General features: G+C 41.1%; 1 protein-coding gene across 9 annotated transcripts in view; it reads right to left on the bottom strand.

Moving 5' to 3' along the window:
• Positions 1 to 13,742: 13,742 nt before the first annotated feature.
• The window catches only part of TSNARE1 (t-SNARE domain containing 1), a 508,113-nt gene continuing 498,876 nt past the window's right edge, over positions 13,743 to 22,979 (bottom strand). For all 9 annotated transcript variants that reach the window (XM_074846421.1, XM_074846412.1, XM_074846395.1 and 6 more), the window contains one exon: positions 13,743 to 14,656. The gene's annotated coding sequence lies outside the window, so the exon portion shown is untranslated. The remainder of the gene's footprint in view (positions 14,657 to 22,979) is intronic.

Genomic DNA, 22,979 nt, shown 5'->3' with positions numbered 1-22,979 from the left:
CCAGAGTAACAAGTCCACCCCATGACACCTTTTCTGATTCAAATAATAATCCAACATTTTAGGAGTTTTCAGGTTTTAAAAACAATCTTGGTCTTCATCTTTTTCTCCCTAAAGGGTACCTTTATCTCCTCATAAACCTCTAGTTCTCTTAAGGAAGGCATAATACTGACCTCAGGCAGCAATGATTATTCTTTACCTAAATATATATGCCTCTAACTAGCAATAAAAATATGACAAATGAGTATCAGTTGAAACCGTAACTCCTAGTCTCCCCTAGGATATACCAACTTTCTTAATGAGAGGAACAATAACCATCCTACTCCTGAGAGGGTTGAAGATAAATGAATGTCTACTGTTGATATTTTGATGTATAGGACAAATATGGTGTGTATATCAAGAGTGTTTATCTAAGGCCAGCTGAAACCCATAGGCTGTGTCCTTTCCAGGTAAATCCATTTAATTTCACTAGTAAAGAAAAGAAGAAATATGCTTTTAAACCGTTATTTTCCCTAGACTCAAAAAAGACCTTTTTTTCCTCTTCTTCTTTTTTCTCTCTCTCTCTTTTTTTTTTTTTTGTTTTCTTTAAATAAAGGACCACCTAACGGGTGGAACAATACCTGGAAAGTCATGTTACAAAATTCACAGCTTTCTCTTAAACTGTCCTTTTCACTGCCACATAGAAAGGCTCTGAAGGCCAAAGTTGTTCTTTAAGGTCAACAAAATTTTTTAGTAGGGAAAAAAGACATATGTAAAGAGACAGATTCTAATGGATCTCAGAGATAGAATTACAGTAATATTTCTCAGTATTTCCAGTAATATTGCCATTTTTTTCTTTAGCTTTCAGACTGCATTGTCATACTCTGTGATGTAATATCATTATATCATATAAGGACTGTACATCATACTTACTTTAATTAACCCAGACAACTAATTTCGTTCTGAAGGCAAGTTTCTTGGTGGCTAGGACAAAGCCAAAAAGAAGAGGGTTCTTATCTTGAACAGAGCCTCATGACATTACTAATAACTTCAAAATCTAGCTTATTTGTAGAGTTTAGTCCCTCCAAAAAGGTATGTTAACTCACACATTTCACAACCTGCCGACTCTGTCTGGCACCATCTAAACATAAGCAACCAAGGATAACCAGGAAAATCATTAAGAAGCCTTTGTCAAGAGGGCAGACATTGGACAAAATTTATGAAAGAAAAATCCATCCAAACCTACACAAAACCAGTCCCTTTGGACCACAAAGCCAGGGGAGGCTGAGATAGTACTCTGGGGAGTTATCATCATCTTTGCTTGCCCCCCTCTTATAATCCTCCATGGACATATACTGGTGGGCACTGCTGGACACATGATATTAGGTGGAGACTGCTGTGTCCCAACATGATTGTTCTTATATTCTTGTCTTTATGTTCATATGGGACTTCCTCTATGTCTTTTGTTATCTCCATCCCAAAGACAAGTGGACTTCTAAAGAAAGTTTCTGAGTACAAGAAATGCCTAATTGTTAAAGCAAAAACTTAATTGAGAACTTAGTCCATTATAGGTGCCTTAGTTCATCCTGGGTACCTAATGTGATTGATGAAAAGATTGAGCATATCTTCTAAAAAGGACAATTCCTCCTCTCCTATCTGTCCTTAGGAACTGCTGATTTTGACTAAAAGGGTTTCCTATAACTAAACCACTAAGCCAGGTACCCCACACAGATGTGGCAACACCAAGCCTAAGAGCTTCCCTCAACTGGCACCTGCAGAAATAAATTGAAGTGCTGTATTAGGCAATGTCAACACTGTGGAAACAGTGCATCTTGCCTCGTGAAAGTCAGTAGGTAGTTTCTGTGACAAAAAAAGGGAAAAGCATCATGATGTTCCCCGTGTAAACATCATATCCCATTGCAAACACAGTTGATAGGTCTTCTTACCATCAAAAAAAAAAAAAGTATGTGGATACTAGGAACAATCCAAACACTGCATTGCATTACAGAGTCTGTATTACAACATATGAGTTTTCAAACACTTTCTTACTTCTCCACATCCTTTAGTGCTTTCTGGTTATCACTCATACCCTTGATATGTCTTTTTGACCTAGGAAACAGGTCAAAGGACTTCAGTGATGGGAAGTGACACTTATGAAGAGGACTGAAAAAAATTCGCTTTACCCACCTTATGGAAGAGCTGACCACTTGTTTGCCATCTTTGGGGAGCAGAAACATGACAGAAAAACTACCACCAGACCAGGTACAATACTGGCAAGCTGAAGCAGGCCAACTTTTGGTGGTTGTTTTTTTTTTTTTAAGTGAAGGAATTTAACATCTGAAATAATTTACCATATTGGATTAGCCCACTTTCAGAGTGTTTAAAATCCAGATTAGTATCAGTGAGAGCACACCAGGACACAGCCTGATAAGAAGAAGCACATCTGTTGTCAGGCCCTGGGAAAGCCTACAGCACAAAGAAAACAAGTACAGTCTTTTTGTTACAGTTCCCAGATCCTCAGAAACTGGAAGCCACAACAAACCCAACACAACGGAGAAGGTGTGTCATTTTGGGATCCTGCAACTGTCTTTTCACTGAGTGCATTGCATATCCCAGCAAACAGATTTAAAACAGCAAAGCAAAGGAGAAGAGACATCATATTTTCACAGTGGCAGGCAAACACTGTTCTTGTGAACTGTATTTTTAGTGCCCTCTTATCCCATTTCACTTCTCACTCACATCTCTCCCTTCTCAAAATTCTGATCCTTGCTTACTTGAGGTCAATTTATCCCGTGGAGTTCTGCCTCCAACATCTGAACTTGATAATATCTTACTTTCCAGATTTTGCCTCTATGAAGCTCAGATGTCAAGGTTTGCTAAGCAGCAAAATTGACAGGGACTTCAACAGTTGTGCTCAGTTTTGTGGTAGGTCTTATATCAGGAATTTTCGATTCATATGTAACAAATGTTATGTTACAGTAGTTTTATAAAATAAGGTTTTGTAAAGAACACTTCTCTTAGTAATTTCCCCCCCCCCTTTGATTTTAACAGACATTTATAAAACAGTGAAGTTAAACCAGTAGTGGAGTCTATAGGGCAAATTTGGTCTTCATTATACACAAACAATAGCTGTGTGGTCAAGGAAGAAACACTAAAGGACTTTCACCAACACTGCTGAGACTTTCATGGCTTACCAACTAAATTACCTCTATTTCTCCTGATCTCATGACCCACTCCAGGGGTTCAGTTCATCTGCAGTCATCCCTTCAGACCTGCTGACATGGCCCAACTAGTTCCCCTGGTTTATATGTTTTTACATTATACTTATTGGCTGTGATAGAGACCATTCTCCCACTCCCATCCTCCTGCCTCCATGTAACTTATAATTGGGTTGTGGTTGGGGAACATTAAGTCTCCAAAGGTGTATGGAAATGTTTTCTCTGACTGGTGATCTGGGAGATTTTATTGTCATGATTACCATCTTGCTTCTCTATTCTTAGCTCCAGTTCTTGATTTTAGTGCCTGCCATATCTCAAGAGGTTTTACAGAGACAGAAGTAATTTTCTGGAGAAGAATGTAAAAGTTTCCATGTGGTACAGAGTATGAAAAGGGAGCATGGTCAAGTGAATAACAAATTAGGGTATGAATCAAAGACTGCTAAAACCAAGAGAAGCATTATTATTAACTGCAGAGGCTTTGGGTCCTGGGAGGCAGACTACATCTCATAATGTCACTGCTTATTGTAGGGGGCAAAAATGTAAAAATATCACAGTTGTTTGTGGAGAACTATGTTTAATAATATGTGGGAGGGACTGCCGAGAGGAGGAAAGCAACATATTTCTCAGTTCTTCTCTAATATATTTTGGCCCTCTAGTTATAAAGGCATTTACTGGGAGTTTGAATACAATCCCTAAGTCCTTTAGTATCAACACAGTCTGAGTCCAAACCAAACAATCTATAAATCAGTGGCAAGCCTTTACTCCTGATCAAGTCAGGAATTAATGAGACCAGAAGCCAATGCCAGGATTGCCTCTCTTGGCTGCATGTAAGGACAAAGTTCTGCTCCCAGAATGAGCATCTGTGTTCTTGCTTGGACAGATCAAATCACTAATTGTACTATCATGAGCTTGGGGGAAATCCATGGGAGAGTGTGAGGAGAGGAAAAGTTTCAGTGCTGTAGACAGAGTAGTGAAAGGGAGAAAAATTGGCTGTTGAGTAATACCCTTTTCCAGAGAGATGACTTTTCAAACCTTTCCAAACCTCCTCCTCCCTCCAAACCTCGTTGGATCATCTTCCAAACTCTTATCTCCTTCCTGTGTCCCCCCTCTGCAGTTTTACCTGTATTCTTGGAGGCCTGGCACCATCTCCACATCCTTTCACTGGTATTCCACCAGTTCATACACACACATACAGTGCCTTTAAGGGCTGGAAATGAGAATGAGGATCACAGGAGGTGTCAGGCAGGTATTCTGCCTTTTGGGGCCACCTCACAGCTATGTTTTTGCCACAGCTGACAGAACAATGCACTGTCTGATTCAATTACAAACTTTCATTTCCCCACACCAGTAAATCTGTGGAAAAAAGAAGGAAAAAACGCACACACACTGCTCAGCAGTGAAGCAGGTAGTCAAACTAGTTTATAGCCAATGATTCACCAGCTGTGGAGAATAACAACATACTATGGTGATGTGTGGTGTAGTTTGGCTTTTCAGTGTTTGGATGCTGTCCTTCAGTCTTTGGAAACTGCCCTTGCCCTTTAGAGGAGGGCAAACTCCAAATCTCAATGACTTGTGTAGTTAGAATAAAGGCAGAATTGTTTACCTCAAATAAGAAGCCAACAAATGTGAACAAACTTCCATGGTTGTTCTTCAGCTTCTCACACAAGAGAAATATCTTGAAAGAGATTTTTAGCCTGGGGACACTACATAGATGTTGCTGATCGTGGAGGAGTGGTGACTGACTGGCAGGAGAATATGATATATGTCATTCATGTGCTTCAGCAATATTTGCTGTCATGTCTTAATAAGTTCAGGAATCAGAAACTGACTTCTATTCCTATGGGGCCAAACTGCCCTGTTCATACCTGGAATCCAACTGGCTTGGAAGAAACAGATACATTAACTGAAGAATTAACAGCAGTTTCTACTCCTGTCTGTTTAACTCCAAACATGGAGAAATTTCAAGCTGTTTTGTCTTTACTATATATTCATATCATCTGAATTCCCTTCATCCAGTGTTCAATTTTCTCTACATAGATGTATCTGCCATCTCAGAGTTATCCCAGTAAGTCCTTTCATACCATCCAGTAACAGACTTTTGTGACCATACCCCATGGATATAATTTCTCTGACATCGTCTACAGCACAGTTCTTCATAACAAAGTTTTCTGATTTTGAGAAATATATAAAACCATTTATGAATCCTCTAATTGCCTTAAGGAATGAAGAGTGACTTTTCTTCAGTCTTTGCATTGTGTTTGTATTTTTTCCTTTAGGGACCATAAATATTGCAAGAACCGGAAGCATTTACAGAGGTGGCCTTCTGCCTTGCCTGACTACCTCTGTGGAGTATTTTATTTGGTCTTTATCAAATGAAGATGCAGGCTCAGAAGGTTAGTAACACTTAAAAGCATAGGAAAGATCAATATGGGATTTGGAAGTGGGAAGAAAGAACCCCGATGAAACTTTATAGCCCACCAGAGAGAGGTTTTGTATTGGAGCATTGTGAAGGCAAAGTCAGCCTACAGTCACTCCACATAACAGAGTCTCTAAATTTTGAACACAGCAACACTTGGGAAACATAAGCATCTCTAGAGGGTAGTACAGCCTATCCCAAAATCTCTTTCCACTGACTGTAAAAGGACCTGACTGTAAAAGGAGATGAAAGTGTCTGTGCTCCTTTTTTAGATGCTTAAAGATGAGCAAATCTGGGCTCAGAAACGAATCCAACTTACCTGTAAGGAAAATGATCTCTAAAACTATCTAGCAGATTGAAGAATTGCTGAATCTTTGCTCTGAATGTGCAGGACTAGAGGATCCTAGCACAGGCTTTCCAGCATTTAGGATTGCTGCTGAGCATGTCAGAAACAGCCCAGTGGAGACATGAAGCAAGGAAAGAAAATGTGAAGGACGAAGGACAATGCAATCACAGGCTTGTCTGATGTTTTCCTACCTGCTGCTGTCAGAAGTGTCGGTCATCACTGTATGCTTCTGCGTTTTGCTAACTGCCTGTTTGCCATGCATTACAAAAGCTGTTTCAGTATGTCAACATACTCCATGGGGTTCTTTTTTTTGTTTCTTTATCTAGTGTGGCAGCAAGCTGGCTACTAGGAAGTTAGTACCACAGCTAGACAGATGATTGCAGTAATCACTCCTGGGGTTGTTTTCTCAGCAAACACCTTTCATGATCTCACGTTCACGCATTATCTTCAGCTAGCATCAGTCAGATCAGAAAGAGTCCCCTACGCACTCCAGCTTGTCTCTACGTGTGCTTCCTTCTTCTTCCAGGGTTAATGTCCTGCAGTGATGTTACTACACACAGCATGAAAGCAGCCTATGCAGCTACACCCCCCATTCGCATTCTGTAGTCTGTAGGCCATACTCTCAAGCACACCTCCCATCTATTCCCTGCAACACACAGTTGCCTGAGCAGTTGCTCTGGGGGTAACATGACCTTATGCAGGCACTGTCCTGACAGGTTTCCCTCAGGTCCTTCTTGGGTAAAATTTGTCTTTGTGTTCTTACACCTGTATCTTTCTCTTCAAAGAAATTTCTCATACCTTCTCTCTGACAGCTCTGCACACTGTCTTGCCTGTTTTGTTATGCTCAATATACATACCTTCTTCTTATGGTAGTAGTGTCTCATATAACGTCTAAGTTCATCCAGTGGATGTCTGCTACAGAGTCTTTCATTCATGTAATACAAACTCTGTGAAGAAAGGAAGGAAAAGGACACTTCAACTTAGCCTGTCATGAACTTTTTGGTTTTTTCCCCTGAAAAAAAAAAAAAGAGACTCAGCACAGGGACTATTCGCTATAGTTTACTGTACTGGTGTTATTCCTGAGCGGGGAGAGATTACGTTAGGTTATCAAACAGAGCAAAGCAACTAGGATGAAGTTGCAACAAGAAATTCAAAAGTGAATAATATATATATTAATCTATTTCTATCCTTCTTTCTGTTTGTCACTTTCCCTCATATGTGCCTTAAATCGATGCAAGTTCCTAATATATTTTAAGAAGTCACATTCCCTACACTCTGGAAACACCAATTATTTCTGTGTTTTACTTTGTACACCTTGAGAAGTCCAGAAACAGGAGCAATGCATGCATGAAGTGTGGAAACCCAAGAGACTTCTTTGATGTTCTTTTTCCCTGATCCTTACGGTGCTCTGACATCTAAGCCTCAATGGACTTCGTTTTAGTTCAACGTCCATCTTCTAACTGAAGTGGTTGTATCCTGATACTGTGTAGTATTAATTTTCAATAGTGTCTGTTTCTGGTTCTTCAACTATTCCACTTCAGGGGCAGAAGAATGTCACTTTTCATTTTTACAATGGTGTCAGAAAAGAAAGAGGAGAGGAGAGGAGAGGAGAGGAGAGGAGAGGAGAGGAGAGGAGAGGAGAGGAGAGGAGAGGAGAGGAGAGGAGAGGAGAGGAGAGGAGAGGAGAGGAGAGGAGAGGAGAGGAGAGGAGAGGAGAGGAGAGGAGAGGAGAGGAGAGGAGAGGAGAGGAGAGGAGAGGAGAGGAGAGGAGAGGAGAGAAAGAAGAGAAGAGAAGAGAAGAGAAGAGAAGAGAAGAGAAGAGAAGAGAAGAGAAGAGAAGAGAAGAGAAGAGAAGAGAAGAGAAGAGAAGAGAAGAGAAGAGAAGAGAAGAGAAGAGAAGAGAAGAGAAGAGAAGAGAAGAGAAGAGAAGAGAAGAGAAGAGAAGAGAAGAGAAGAGAAGAGAAGAGAAGAGAAGAGAAGAGAAGAGAAGAGAAGAGAAGAGAAGAGAAGAGAAGAGAAGAGAAGAGAAGAGAAGAGAAGAGAAGAGAAGAGAAGAGAAGAGAAGAGAAGAGAAGAGAAGAGAAGAGAAGAGAAGGAAGGAAGGAATATCTAATAAAATTAGTAGAATAAATCTTTTAAATATTCATTTTTCTAAAACCTCACCAGAAGGGCCTACTTGTCCTGTTTATATGAACCAAAAAGCCTAACATGTTCACCTTGGTGATAGGTCTTTATTTAATTTATACATGTGTCTATAGTTGCTAGCTATGATAGTTAGGCATTTTGGCATTAGTCATAAGTCTGTTTCACTGGAACAAAAGTTACAAAGCAACAATGACCTATCTTCACTCTAAATGGCATCTGATACTCTTAAAACTGACATCGAGAATCCCTGACTTTTATTGTGAAACTCAGCAATTTCTGCCATTATTGTGTATAATCATTAACCAAATTACCACTCATCATCATATGTTTTATACATCTGCTTTCCATGGCAAGGTGAGGTGGAGTTGGTCCACTGTCCAAAGCAAATGATAAATTCTAGAATCAGTAATACAAAGAAGCAGCCAATTAAACTACCTTTTACTAATCTGCTCCAGACCAATTATAACCATATTTCTTTGTGGTCTAATTAGTTTCAACTCAGTTCCAAAGTGTGAAATCTTATAATGAGTGAACACACGAGAAACACGTTTCAGATTCCATGTGAGGGATCATTAATATGCTCTGGGCTGCTGCTTTGGAAAAGGCTGCACCCAATTATGTGGGTTAATGCACTTAAACTAAATGGATGAATTGCAGCCATTTTCAGTGTTTCAAGGCCCCTTAGACTGACAGAACTGTAGATTAATAAGTTGTTACAGAGTGATCTGTTGACCTGCCCCATCGTTCTTCACTTTCACTCCATATGCTCTTAGAGGCATGAAATGCTAAAGTGAGGAAATATGCCAATCACTGCCATTTCAATTTTGTTGTTTTCTCTGGCACCGATCAGAATTGGTGAACAGCAAAATACAATGCCTGATATGTCCAATAAGTTCAGTTGACTTTGGATCAAAAAGCAACATGCACAGGAGATAACAGATGCCTTGCTAGCACAAAACAGCTTAGATAAAAGACTGAACTCCTTTCAGCTAGCTCTGGCTGTCTAAAAGTCAAGCATATAGTCTAAAGCTATTGTTTAGGGCACTTTCTTAGCCAACTGAAAGAGTAAGTCATGCAGACTAGGCAAGTTATCTAAGCATAAAAGAAAAGGCCAAGTCATCTGAGACCATTCACACCAGAAAAGGGACAACATAGTGGGTATGTAACAGAGGCTGAAAAATCATGATGAGATGGAAAGGGTGTATTTAGACAGATTGTTAACCACTTTTTTTGATGGTAGGAAAAAAGGGATATAAAATTACAGCAGTAGGAGCCAAATTCAATGCAAAGAAACTGTGGAGGTTTGGGGTTTTCTTTTTTTTTTTAAATTTCTTGGTGGATAGTAGACTTTTGAAAATCCTTTGCAAGCTGCACCATCACCAGGAAGTTGCCTTAATGGAAAAGTTAAGAATGGAGACAGAGATTATTAGAGAGAAAGGATCATAAGTACTTTTTCTGTCCCCTAGGTTCTCGTTTATGGATAGTGCTGGAAACAGAACACCAAGTGATATGGAGCATTGAGATGAGTAAGTAGAACTGGTTTTATGTCCTACCTTGTGGTGATTAAGACATAGAATGCTTCTCAGGACTTCCTTCTGGGTAGCTCAAGCAGTCATCTTCCCAGCTCAGTAGATTTATATATCCCATAAAAGTTTTCACATGTATCATAAAAGGGCCAAAAGGTCAAAAAATTGTTGAAAAGTAGATGGTATGTACAAGAGTTTTGACACCTATATCCTTTTGTAGATCCTCTGACACAAGAGTTTTGACACCTGTATCCTTTTGTATCCTAGCTTTGAAGAACAGTCCCCATTTGCAAAGACCTCAGATCTGAAAAATTTTGCTGACTCCTGAACGGCTTGCCTCTGACAGCAAGAGACATGCCAAATAGTTATATTTTCTCATGTTCACTCTTGTCCTAAAGGCACCACATATGAAAACTGCTTCTTATTCCACTCCTGAGTAAGAGGACATGACAACTTAGTAATTGAACTGGGTACTTAGCTCACTATGTTTCTGATGTGCCTCTTTTTAATTTATTTTGTCAGGATCTTTTTAACTTTTCTTTCACTGTTGCCAGCGTGTTCTAGCTCCTCATAATGCCCATGAAATAGGTTTTATTAGAATTTTCCCCTGTCATATCTTGTTCTCATATTAACCCTCTACCCCATGGTGGCTTGAAAGATCTGCCCAAATTGAACTGTTTGCTGTGGAAAATGTCTTTGTCTGTGAGATTGTAAGAAGAAAAACTATGCCAGTATTTTAATCCAAAGCATCAGTAGCATAAACAGCTGTTTAACAGCATTGTTAGATATACTTGCCACAAGGAAAAAGAAGGCAAATGTGTCCATGAAGTGAGTAAAGCAATAGAAAGCATAACTTCAGTTGCAGTTGCAACTGAATTTGCAGTCAGTGTTGCGGTCAATGGCTCATGGTCCAAATGGAGATTAGTAACAAGTGGTGTCCCTCAGGGGCCTGTATTGGGCCTAGTACTGTTTAATATCTTTATCAATGACATAGACAGCGGGATTAAGCGCACCCTTCAGCAAGTTTGTTGATGAGACAAAGGTGAATGGTGCAGTTGGAAGGGAAAGGATGCCATCCAGAGGTACCTTGACAGGCTTGAGGAATGGACCGCTGTGAATCTCATGAAGTTACACAAGGCCAAGGGCAAAGTCCTGCATCCAGGTCAGGGCAATCACCAGTACTGGTATAGGTTGGATGATGAATAGATTGACAGCACTGCTGTGGAGAAGGACCTGGGAAAACTAGTGGATGAAAAATTGGACATGAGCTGGCAATGCGTGCTTGGAGCCCAGAAAGCCAGCTGTATCCTGGGCTGCATCCAAAGAAGCATCGCCAGGAGGTCAAGGGAGGGGATTCTGCCCCTGTGCTCTCATGAGACCCCACTTGGAATACTGCATCCAGCTTGTGGTGGGTTGACACTGGCTGGATGCCAGGTACCCACCAAAGTCACTCTATCACTCCCCACCTGGACAGGGGAGAGAAAATATAATGAAAGAATCATGGATCAAGATAACGACAGGGAGAATGATCAGCAATTACTGTCAGGGGCAAAACAGACTCAACTTGAGGAAATTAGTTTAATTTGTTACAAATCAAAGGTAAGAGTAGGATAATGAGAAATAAAAACTAAATCTTAAAACACCTTCCCCCCACCCCTCCCTTTTTCCAGGGCTCAACTTCACTCCTGAATTCTCTACCTCCCCCTGGCAGTGCAGGGGGATGGGGATTGCAGTGAGTTCATCACTCTCTGTTTCTGCTGCTCCGTTCCCCTCATGTAGATGACTCTTCACATCTTCCCCTGCTCTAGTATAGTGTCCCTCCCATGGGAGACAGTCCTCCATGAACATCTCCAACATGAGTCCTTCTCACAGGGCTACAGTTCTTCATGGCCTGCTCCAGCATCAGTCCCTTACATGGGGTGCAGCCCTTCGGGCACAGACTGCTCCAGCGTGGGTCCCCCCCAGGGTCACAAGTCCTGCCAGAAAACCTGTTCCTGTGTGGGCTTCTCTGAGATCCACAATGTCCTGCCAGGATCCTGCTCCAGCACAGGGTTCTCATGGGTTCACAGCCTTCTTCAGGCATCCACCTGCTCCACTGTGGGTCCTCCAGGGGCTGCAGGTGGATATTTGCTCCACAGTGGACCTCCATTGGCTGCAGGGGGAGACCCTGCTTCACTGTGATCTTCACCACGGGCTGCAGGGGAATCTCTGCTCTGGTACCTGGAGCACCTTTTCCAACTCCTTCTTCACTGACCTTGGTGTCTGCAGAGTCATCTATCACATATTCTCATTCCTCTCTCCAGCTGCAGCTGCTGTTGTGCAACATTTTTTTTCCCCTTTTTATATATGTTATCACAGAGGCGTTACCACTGTCACTGATGGGCTTGGCCTTGGCCAGAGGCAGGTCCATGTTGGAGTCAGCTGGCATTGGCTCTATTGGACATCAGGGAAGCTTCTGGCAGCTTCTCACAGAAGGCACCCATGTAGGCCCCCCACTACCAAAACCTTGCCATGAAAACCCAATACATAGCTCTGGGGTCCCCAGCACAAGAAAGACATGGACCTCTTAGAGTGGGTGCAGAGGAGGGCCACACAAAAAAAGATGAGAGCTGGAACACCTCTCCTATGCAGAAAGGCTGAGAGAGTTGCAGTTGTTCAGCCTGGAGAAGAGAATGCTCCAGGAAGACCTTATTTTGTCCTTTCAATATATAAAGGGAGCTTATAAGGAAGACAGGGAGAGACTTTTTACCAGGGCTTGTAGCCACAAGACAAAAGACAGTGGTTTTAAACTGAAAAAGGGTAGATTTAGATTGAACATACGGAAGAAATGTTTTACAGAGAGGGTGGTGAGACACTGGAAAAGGTTGCCCAGAGAGGTTGCGATGTCCCATTATTGGAAGTGTTCAAAGCCAGGTTGGACGGGGCTTTGAGCAACCTGGGCTAGTGGAAGGTGTCCCTGCCCATGGCAGGGGGGTTGGACTAGATGATCCCTTGAAGGTCCCTTCCAACCCAAACCATTCTCTGATTATGTGGTTTAGCATGAATATACTGTTTTTTAGCAACCTCATGGAATGGTGTTTTTTTTAAAATAGCATTTGCCATTATAACCAAGTCTATAATACACGGCAGGGGGGAGTATGTCTATGTTGCCATGTAGAGATTTCTTGCTTGCTCTAAGCCAGACAGCCTCTGTAGTTTCAGTAGAGAAATACTTCACCTGGGTCATTGGTGCCAAATGCATCTGCTGTGTGAGCTGGCTCACTGAAAGCTCCATCAGTCTGTCTCTGCACTGCATCATACTAATGAGGTAATCACTGAGCTTCTAATGAATGGGATTAGCGAATGGGCAAGGATTGTTTGTTCTGGATCCCTTGTTCAAATGCAACTCGAAGCTCTCAAAATATTTGCTTGCAATTAGCTACAAGCTGGGTTCGTTTCAGCTCTTACTGACTAGATGAAAATAATTTTCACTGATATAGGATTTGCCAAATGTGCTGATAGAGGCAGTCTGCAGTTTGCAGTGGATGTAAGTAGGGAGCTCTATTTCAGAAATAAATCCTCTGTAATAAGGTAAAGCAGTAGGTATCAAAATTTGTAATTTCATGCCAGCACTAAGCTTGGTTGGAAAAAAGAACATCGTTCTTTTAATTAGCTTTTCTTAATAGCAACTAATGAATAGTTAATATTACATATAATGATCCAGTTATGTAGATTTTGTAGGACAGATCTAGAGAAAAACCACCAGAAACTCTGTCTTTTGTTTCTTCACCAAACCTAACTGATTGATTTAAGAAATTTTGCAGTTTTGACCCTGAATGAGCTTAAGCACCTGCAAGGTTTCTCTGAGCATTTCCTGTGCTCAACCTTTACTGACGAAAGACTGTGTCAGCTTTTTGGAAAGGAAGCATGTAATTGAAATCAGTGCAGGTGTGAATCTAGTTTAATATTTGTTATTCTTTTCCAAACCTTCACAATAACCAGAAATCCATAACATATAGAGGTAGCTATTTTTTTTTTTTTTCTGGCAAGAAACATTTTTGTCAAAAGATGTAACTTTTCATGAAGAATAAAAAACATATCATATTGTGAAATTCTCTTCAATAATTCCTATGACATTTTAATTAAAACCATTTTTGAAATGCTTTATTTACTGAAGGAAAACTGCATTTATAGTACATGACACATTTAAACAAGAATTTAAATGGCATTTTCAATCATGTTTTTAGCAGAAAATATTGTTGGTGACAATGGAACAAAAACCCAAATGCTGGTTGCATTGAAACCTATGAAATGAAATATAATGCAAAATTTGTCATTTTTCATGAGATGTCTGGCTTGATTTTTTTAACGGATTAAAAGTCTTTTCCTTTTAAAAAAATGGTAACAATATGTCTTAATGTTTATTTGTCCTGTTCTTTCACTAGTCTTTCTCATAAATAAATGTGGTGTTCTATGCATACGGTGGCATCAAATAGGCATCTAATTGATGTGCTTCTAAATGGCACATATAATTGTGAAATTGCTTAGCTCAGATCTGGCAAAGCAAATTCTAAAGTAGCAGTGCACAGGATGAGAATCTGAGCTAGATTATTTTTAAAATGTACAAAAACAACAATAAAAACGAAACAAAACATGTTGACTTTCATGATTTTAAATGAGCAGAACCGGAGATCAGGAGCATGTTAAAACACAAATAATAAAGATGAATTAACAGCTACATATCTTACAGCACACTGTATACCAAATCTGGAGGCAAAGAAATAGCATTCCCAAGATACACAGGGGACGAAATTAAAATCTGTAACATAAGGTAAAACCTGTCTTCAATGAAGGTGAAAAAAAAAAAAAAAGGAAAAATTATTCATAATTATACTAACACACAGTATAAAACTTAGCTTTTCTTTCATACAATTACTGTTTGTTGAGTATAGCAGTTTTAATAGAACGTGATCAGTAAAGCAGATATTGACGTAGGGCCTGAATGTGAAAAGCCTTGAGAATCCATTCCACTTCACAGGGTGCACAGGGTCTGCAAAAGGAAGAAGAACTGATAAGTATTCACAAGGTTCCCAGAGACTTGCTGATGTAAAGTTGTTACTGATGGAAGTGTGGCTACTCAAGGTGGTCCCAAAATGCATATTCATGAATGAAGTAGACATCATCTCAGAAAAGTGTATTTTTACTTATTCCAGTCTAAAGTAACTGTGGAAGTGGAAATACTGGGGAGGCTGAGAGTATAGACAAAACAAATTTATAAAGGAAATATGACATATAGCCTACTGTAGCAAGGAAAACGGTAGATTTTGTGTTCTCTTCAATGCCAGCAGGTCCCATACCTGGAGGATGGCGCACCTAGTTTTAAAAATACATTTTCCTTAAAAGTGGACTCGATGTAGAAGCCAGAATGTGACACTGATGCACTTTGCAGGAGACAATATATCTAAGAAATATTGATCTGTTTCCTATTCTTCTATACAATGAAGCCAGTAGACACTTTCTCTTGATAGGAAGGACTCACTATACCACGTATACACCTCTACAACATAGAATGTTTACACTACTTAACGGTAATGGAAATAAAGAGGCAATTTTTTGATGAAAGTGCATGTTTCTCTCCAATTACTATAAGAGAAGCCTCTTAGGACAGACATCAGCACCAAGATAGCACCTCCAAGATAGACATCAGCCCTATACACTTCTGAGGTTAGACAAATTGTATTTTTGCACTCACCACCCCATGAAGCAGGCCTGTGCGTTTGTAGCAAAATTCACCATGAAAAATATAAGCAGGCTTTTGTAGTTTTCGTGTTTATTCTACCTCTGCTTCCCTAGTGGATACTGTTTGTATATATGCTATGTAAAATAATCTGGTTAAATTTGCTACCAGGGGAAAGGAAAGGAATGGAAAAATAGCCTGTTATTATTGAACCCATAACTGAGAACAACTTTCTTCGTATTTTTTTTTTACTACAGATGAAAGCCTTAGAAACACTCTGTTTTAATTATGCTTTACTGTAATCCAACGAGGTGTCAAAACTGAGCAGAGATCAGACACTCCCCTCCCCAAAAGCAACAAAATACAAAATCACGCACATATTGTTATTTATGTTAATCATTAAAATTGTTCATAATAAGATATTATTTAGATAATCTTTTGGCATCAGATGTTCATTGTGTGCTGTGCTGCACATACAAAGCGTGGAAGACAGTTTCTGCCTTGCATTCACATAAACACCACAAAGAACTAATAGAAACACTCTAATGAGAAAGCGTATCTTTCAGAAGATGGCATTCATCTCAGCTAATTTAAGGTGTAAGTATGTCCATCTGAGTGTGATGGCTCCCAGGCTCCAGGCTCCTATTATAGTAATTACAGATCTAATCAATACAGCAAACGGACTTTTAGGGTGGGGGTTATTTGAATAAAGTTGTCAACTTCAGAATGAGCTAAATTTCACTGACTATTATTGACTAGCATTAATTACAAAGGGATCTTCTAGATGACTGTCTCAGATGCAGAAATGTACACTGTGGACACCTAAATTTATCTGCACAAATTCAGTAGTAGAAGTCCTTCTAATATGACAAAAGGATTTGCTAGAGTTAATCAAACAAGTGGAAAGGCTCTGGAAAGGAGGTGAACATCACTAATCATATAACCTTTCACAGAATCACAGAATCACAGAATCATTTAGGTTGGAAAGGACCTTGAAGATCATCTAGCCCAACCATTAACCTAACACTGACAGTTCCCATCTACACCATATCTCTCAGCGCTATGTCGACCCTACGCTTAAACACCTGCAGGGATGGGGACTCTACCACCTCCCTGGGCAATCCATTCCAGTGCCTAATAACCCGTTCTGTAAAGAAATACTTCCTGACATCTAGTCTAAACCTTCCCTGGCGCAACTTAAGGACATTCCCTCTTGTCCTATCGCTTGTTACTTGGTTAAAGAGACTCATCCCCAGCTCTCTGCAACCTCCTTTCAGGTAGTTGTAGAGGGCGATGAGGTCTCCCCTCAGCCTCCTCTTCTCCAGACTAAACAACCCCAGTTCCCTCAGCCGCTCCTCATACAACATGTGCTCCAGACCCTTCACCAGCTTCGTTGCCCTTCTCTGGACACGCTCGAGTAATTCAATGTCCTTTTTGTAGTGAGGGGCCCAAAACTGAACACAGGAATCAAGGTGTGGCCTCACCAGTGCCGAGTACAGGGGTCAGATCCCTTCCCTGTCCCTGCTGGCCACGCTAGTGCTGATACAAGCCAGGATGCCATTGGCCTCTTTGGCCACCTGGGCACACTGCTGTCTCATTATCAATTCCCCCCAGGTCCCTCTCTGACTGGCAGCTCTCCAGCCACTCCTCCCCAAGCCTGTAGCGCTGCTGGGGGTTGTTGTGGCCCAAGTGCAGCACCCGGCATTTGGCCTTATTGAACCTCATACAGTTGGCCTTAGCCCATCGCTCCAGCCTGTACAGTTGGCCTTAGCCCATCGCTCCAGCCTTGGAACAATTCTAACTTTCCTGTTCACTTCATATTTCATGATCTTTTTTTCAAAGAGGAAAGGCTGTAAGTGGAGTGAAAAGAAAACTACCTGAAAAGAAAGGAACATTTCTATAGATGCCAATCAACAATATGCTCACTGTCTGTGCAAGTCACAAAATCACAGAATCGATGAGGTGGGAAAAGACCTCTGGAGATCATCTAGTCCAACTACTAGCTCAGATCAGGGTCAGCTGAAGCAGGGTGATTAGGGCTGTGTCCAGTTGGATTTTGAATAGCTCCAAAGCTGAAGACTCCACAGATTCTCTGAGCAACCTGTTTCTCTGTTTGACCACTCTTAAAGCAAAAAAACCCCATTTTCTTATGTTTAACAAATTTCAGGTTGTGCCCATTGCCTCTTGTCCTGTCAGTGGAAACCATCAAGAAGAGCCTGGTTCCATCTTCTTTATACCCCCCATAGGTATTTGTACAGATGGATAAGGTCCTCCCGAGCCTTCCCTTCCCCAGGCTGCAGTCCCAGCTCTCTCAGCCTCTCCTCATGTCAGATGCTCCCATCCCTTAACCATCTTCATGGTCCTTTGCTGGATTCACTCCAGTATGTCCATATCTGTCTTTTGTCCTGGGGAGCCCAGCACTGCACACGGGACTTCAGACATTTCCCACCAGTGCTGAGTAGAGGGGAATGATCACCTCCCTCAAGCTGCTTGCAACGCTTTGCCTAAGCTGTGTGTGTTAGCGTCACAGAACTGCCAACTGGTTGTCTGGATTTCTTAGCGCTGTCCTCAGCGCAGTCTCCTTCATGCCAAGCAAGCCACGACTGCATGACGCAAATGCAATCAATCAGTAAATGACAAATTCAAGTCAATCACTAACACATGACTGCCTTAAATAAGCTGGTCATGCTCCTTTATGATTAGTGTGTGGATGTATTCATGTGTGTGCACATATATATATGTGTCTGTGTGCAAGTGAGTGAGAGAGTCTATGTGTAGGCACACACATGCCTGTGTACAGGAGAGAAAGAACGCAGTCTAATCAGATCCTGTGGACCTTGGACAGGCTTTTTCTCCAAGGACTGGGATGAAGGGCACCATATGTTTGACATGAAAGCAAACCCCACTACCAGCACAGGCCATTACTCTTGGCAGGCTCTGCAGCTACTGGGGATTATGAATCTTGATTTGCAGGCAGGGAAAATATTCAACGTTGCAAAAGCCATTTAAATTAGAAATAGATAATCTACAGACTTGTCTCTTGAGTGTAACAAGAGAGATTCTCCACACACAATCTAACTAAAAGATATATTGGGCCAAAAGAACAACAGACTTAATATACGTTTCTGGTTTAGTTGAGGATAAAAATGAGTTATTTTGTGTTACCGAAAAAGAATTCAGTCATAGTCTTAGGTTTTGATTAAAGAGTTTTTTCTATTTGCTGTAGTAATAGTTATGCTGAGTTTAGCAGTTCTAGCCATGGACTATACAGTTTTGTGTTAGCTATTATACAAATAGAGAACTAAATTACAATCCCTAGGAAAAAAAAATATAAATTATGTTGGGATAGATCTTTTTTTATATCTGGGGAACCTGAGTGACTTGAGGCTTTGTCCATCCATATTTCAGTAAGTCATTTCTATTACCTTTATAGTCACCGAAAGGAAACAGGCATATTTATCTCTTTTTTTTTTTTTTTTTTTTTTTTTTCCCCCCATGCATAAAGAGAGAGGACAAGAAAGGAAAAGGCAAATGAAAAAAAGACCCTGCTGCTACCAGCTGCTAAAATTACTCTCCTGTGCAGGCTAACAGACCTCTTTACTGTGAACTGCAAAAATAGACTGTAAAGAGCTGCTCCAGTCGCGTGGTAGCTCCAAGTTGCAATTAGGAACCTGAGTGGTGGATCCCTCCTACAGCCCTCCTAGGCTTCAGAGAAGCATCTTTCACACCTTTGTAGTTTACAGTGTAGACTCTGCTCATTTATTTAGTCTAGGCTGTTCTGCCTGTGAATTAAAGAGCTAGTCTCATGGGAAGATAAATTCTCCAGAACAATAAACCAATTTGATCCTACCTGCTGTTGTTTTGAATGCAGTGAGATCTCTGTCTTTCTTCTAAGTAAATGTGATGACACACATCACACTGTGTAAGTAAATCCTGATGATACAACTTCTGACTTTTGCAAATTTATACAGAGTTAAGGCTTTTTCATAGACATTAACCTCAGTGAACTTCTCAGCTGGAGAAGGTTTATCTAGATAAATTGTAGTCCATTATTAATAGTAGTTGACTGTTATATCTGCAGAGATTTTTGGCCAGTTGGATGATTCCTTGAAAGTGTGAAATGACATTCATTACAAGCTGACTGAGATGACCAAAGAAGGCCTAGGAAATTATCAAGTGGAAGTCTGAATCACTGAAAGAGGAGAGGTGATCCAAAGCTCACTAAAGTCAGCACAAACACTCTCACTGAAGCTCTCCATCAGGCCCATACGAAAGTTCTGACAGTTGCTCTGCAAAGTCGTATTCTGTAAACCCACACTGTTAAAGTAAGTCTGATGGATTGTCCAAAAGATGGAGAATATAGGACAGAAGGAACAGATGGATTTTGGCACAGAGTACTGAAAACATGGACATGGAAACAGCTCTTCAGAACTATTCATAGCCACCTTCTCAACATGTCAAACTCAGGCGGGGAGTGAGCACGTGCCAGAGCCGGACCCTCACTGCAGGTATCCTGAGCTGCAACCCACAGAAAAGAAATGTTAGGTCTTCATCTGAATTTTGCCATTTTTGCTCAATTCAGGGTATTTTAATTTTGGTTTTTTGTTTGTTTTGTTTTGGTATTTTTCAATAATTGTTCCAGTTCATGTTCTAATGAACCTGTTTTCAAGGCACAGATGTCTTTTGATGTTCACATATGCAAATCTACACTGATTAAGCCCATGTCCTGTCACAATATATTGTATTTATCTGCTTTCCTCTGAAACTGTTGTATACTCTATACCAGTTTCAGATGTGAATTGGAAAGTAGTTTCTAAATATGACAGAGCTGAAATCCTGCAACACCAATCATTCATGATAGAGAATGTAACTCACCCACAAGGTGGATAGTGGAGATAGCATCTTGTAACATGAGGATCTAAGTTTTTTCTTCCTGAAAACCCTCAAGAGGATGTTGAAGGGAAAGCAGGAAACCTCTGGTTGTTTACATTTTTCTGCCTCTAGTCACTTGTAGTTGCTAACATTCTTTTTTTCTTGATATACCAGAGAACTGAGATCAGTGTGTAGAGCACAGTACTTCTGAGAGGTACAGAAATCTCTCAGATTTTCCAGACACGTGTGGTGGGTTAACCTTGGCTGGATGTCAGGTGCTCACCAAAGCTGCTCTATCACTCCCCTCCTCAACTGGACAGGGGAGAGAAAATATAATGAGAGGCTCATGGGTTGAGATAAGGACAGGGAGATCATTCATCAGTTACTGTCATAAGCAAAAAACAGACTTGGCCCGGGGAAATTAATGTCATTTATTGCCATCAAATCAGAGCAGGATATGAGAAATAAAACCAAATCTTAAAACACCTGCCCTCACCCCTCTATTTTTCCTGGGCTCAACTTCACTCCCAGTTTCTCTATCTCCTCCCTGCCAGGGGCACAGGGGGAGGGGAATGGGGGTCGTGGTCAGTTTGTCACACATCTCTGCTGCTCCTTCCTCCTCACGTTCTTTCACTGCTCCAGTGTGGGATGCCTCCCACAGGAGACCGTCCTCCATGAAATTCTCCAGCATGGGTCCTCCCCATGGGCTGCAGTTCTTCATAAACTGCTCCAGCGTGCGTCCCCCACGGGGTCACAAGTCCTGCCAGCAAACCGGCTCCAGCATGGGCTCCTCTCTCCATGGGGCCATAGGTCCTGCCAGGAGCCTCCCAGGGTTCCCACAGGGTCACAGACTCCTTCAGGCACATCCACCTGCTCCAGCATGGGGTCCTCCATGAGCTGCAGGTGGAGATCTGCTCCACCATGGACCTCCCCAGGCTGCAGAGCACAGCCTGCCTCACCATGGGCTGCACCACGGGCTGCAGGGGAATCTCTGCTCTGGTGCCTGGAGCACCTCCTGTCCCTCCTTCCTCACTGACCTTAGTGTCTGCAGAGTTGTTTCACATATTCTCATTCCTCTCTCTGGCTGCTGTTGTGCAGCAGTTTTTTCTCCTTCTTAAATCTGTTATCGCAGAGACGCTACCACCGTAGCTGATAGGCTTGGCCTTGGCCAGCAGTGGGTCCATCTTGGAGCCAGCTGGCATTGGCTCTGTCGGACATGGGGGAAGCTTCTAGCAGCTTCTCACAGAAGGCACCCTGTAGACCCCACTACCAAAACCTTGCTATGCAAACCCAATACAATGTGGCAGATATACTTTTCTTATGTGTTCAGGATTCAACAGATCACCAACTTTGAGCATCAACATCAAATTTACCCCTACATCAGATAACCTTGCCCTGTAGCTGGGGTGCAATTCATGACTTAACTCATTTGAACTGAATCTCTTCCACCTGTGGTGGTGGGGAGTGGTCTCTGAGGGCCCCTGTTTTCCCTTTCTGATTACCTTGATGATGGTTTCAACCTGGGCCTGATATAATTATTTTATTATATACATAAATTCTTAATGATGCATTTTCAGGATAGGAAAAAAAAAAAAAAAAAGACAAGGAAAAGAAGACAAAAATCACAATACCAAGAAAATCTGTGATGTTTCCTGCCTCTCTGAAGCTGCAGTTAATCAGATACCAGATTAGTCTGAGAATTGCATTACTGACATTCTGAACCTTCCTTACCTACGTTTTTATCTGGGCCTTTGTTCAAAGGTACTATATGATGAGATTTTGCCTTCAGTAAAGCCTGTTTTTTCATCAAAGTTATATTCCTTTTTAAATAGTCCTTCCCACTAATTTTCCAGGGAAGTAAATGATGCCTACTTTTCATGATTGCTCTAGTGCACAACTGCTCACAGTAGAAAAGCTGCTGTTCTTATTCAGTCACACCGACCGTTTCTGCTTATACTGGAATTTTAACAACAGCTTCTTAAAATAGGACAGACCTAATAACCCAAGAGTCTTCCATCAGAAAAAATGAGATACCAGGGTGATGATATACCCCATACAATATTGCTTCATATTCACCTGGTCATTTGTTTCTCCTGTGCATTCTCTTAACTGCATCAATGGGGCCCACCAGAAACCACCTTTGATTCAACCTCACTGAAATAATTTCTTTTTCAGTTTAGAAATATGCCCCAGTAGAAATCCTGATCCTTTGGAATTTTAGAGGACTTCTGGCCCTGACATCAATGGCTTCTAATTTGGCAGCTGCAGATCATTGGTAATATAGGAGTTTTAGAGGCAAATGTTAATGCAAGGACATGAGCATCTTTCATGGACCAGAAGTACATAGGTGTATCTTATGGATAGTACGGGTTGCTCCTAAAGCAAAACTATATCAATACATGAGGTGATACTTGGAACAAAACCAAACCAAAACCAAAACCAACCAACAAAACAAACAAAACCAAACCAAACCAAAAAAAAAAAAAAAAAAAAAAAACCCAAACCAAAAACCCACAAAACCCCAACAACAACAAATCCCATACTACAGGCACTGGCATGTGCGCAGTAGGAATTCACCCCTGTGCATTTCTATGTTTAAGCTGTAAAGATTTGTCTTAGCAATGCATTCCCTACCAGTGTTGCAGTACATGGGAAAGATTTTAAGAAACATGCAACTGATAAGGTCATGTAGACCTATAAATAAAGGTTTGTAGCAGTGTCAGAATCTGCATGTAGGCGCCAGAACTGCAGACTATGACATAAG

Source organism: Strix aluco, chromosome 1 (genome assembly GCF_031877795.1).
Source record: "Strix aluco isolate bStrAlu1 chromosome 1, bStrAlu1.hap1, whole genome shotgun sequence".
NCBI lineage: Eukaryota > Metazoa > Chordata > Aves > Strigiformes > Strigidae > Strix > Strix aluco.
This window is presented reverse-complemented; position numbering and strand designations above follow the sequence as displayed.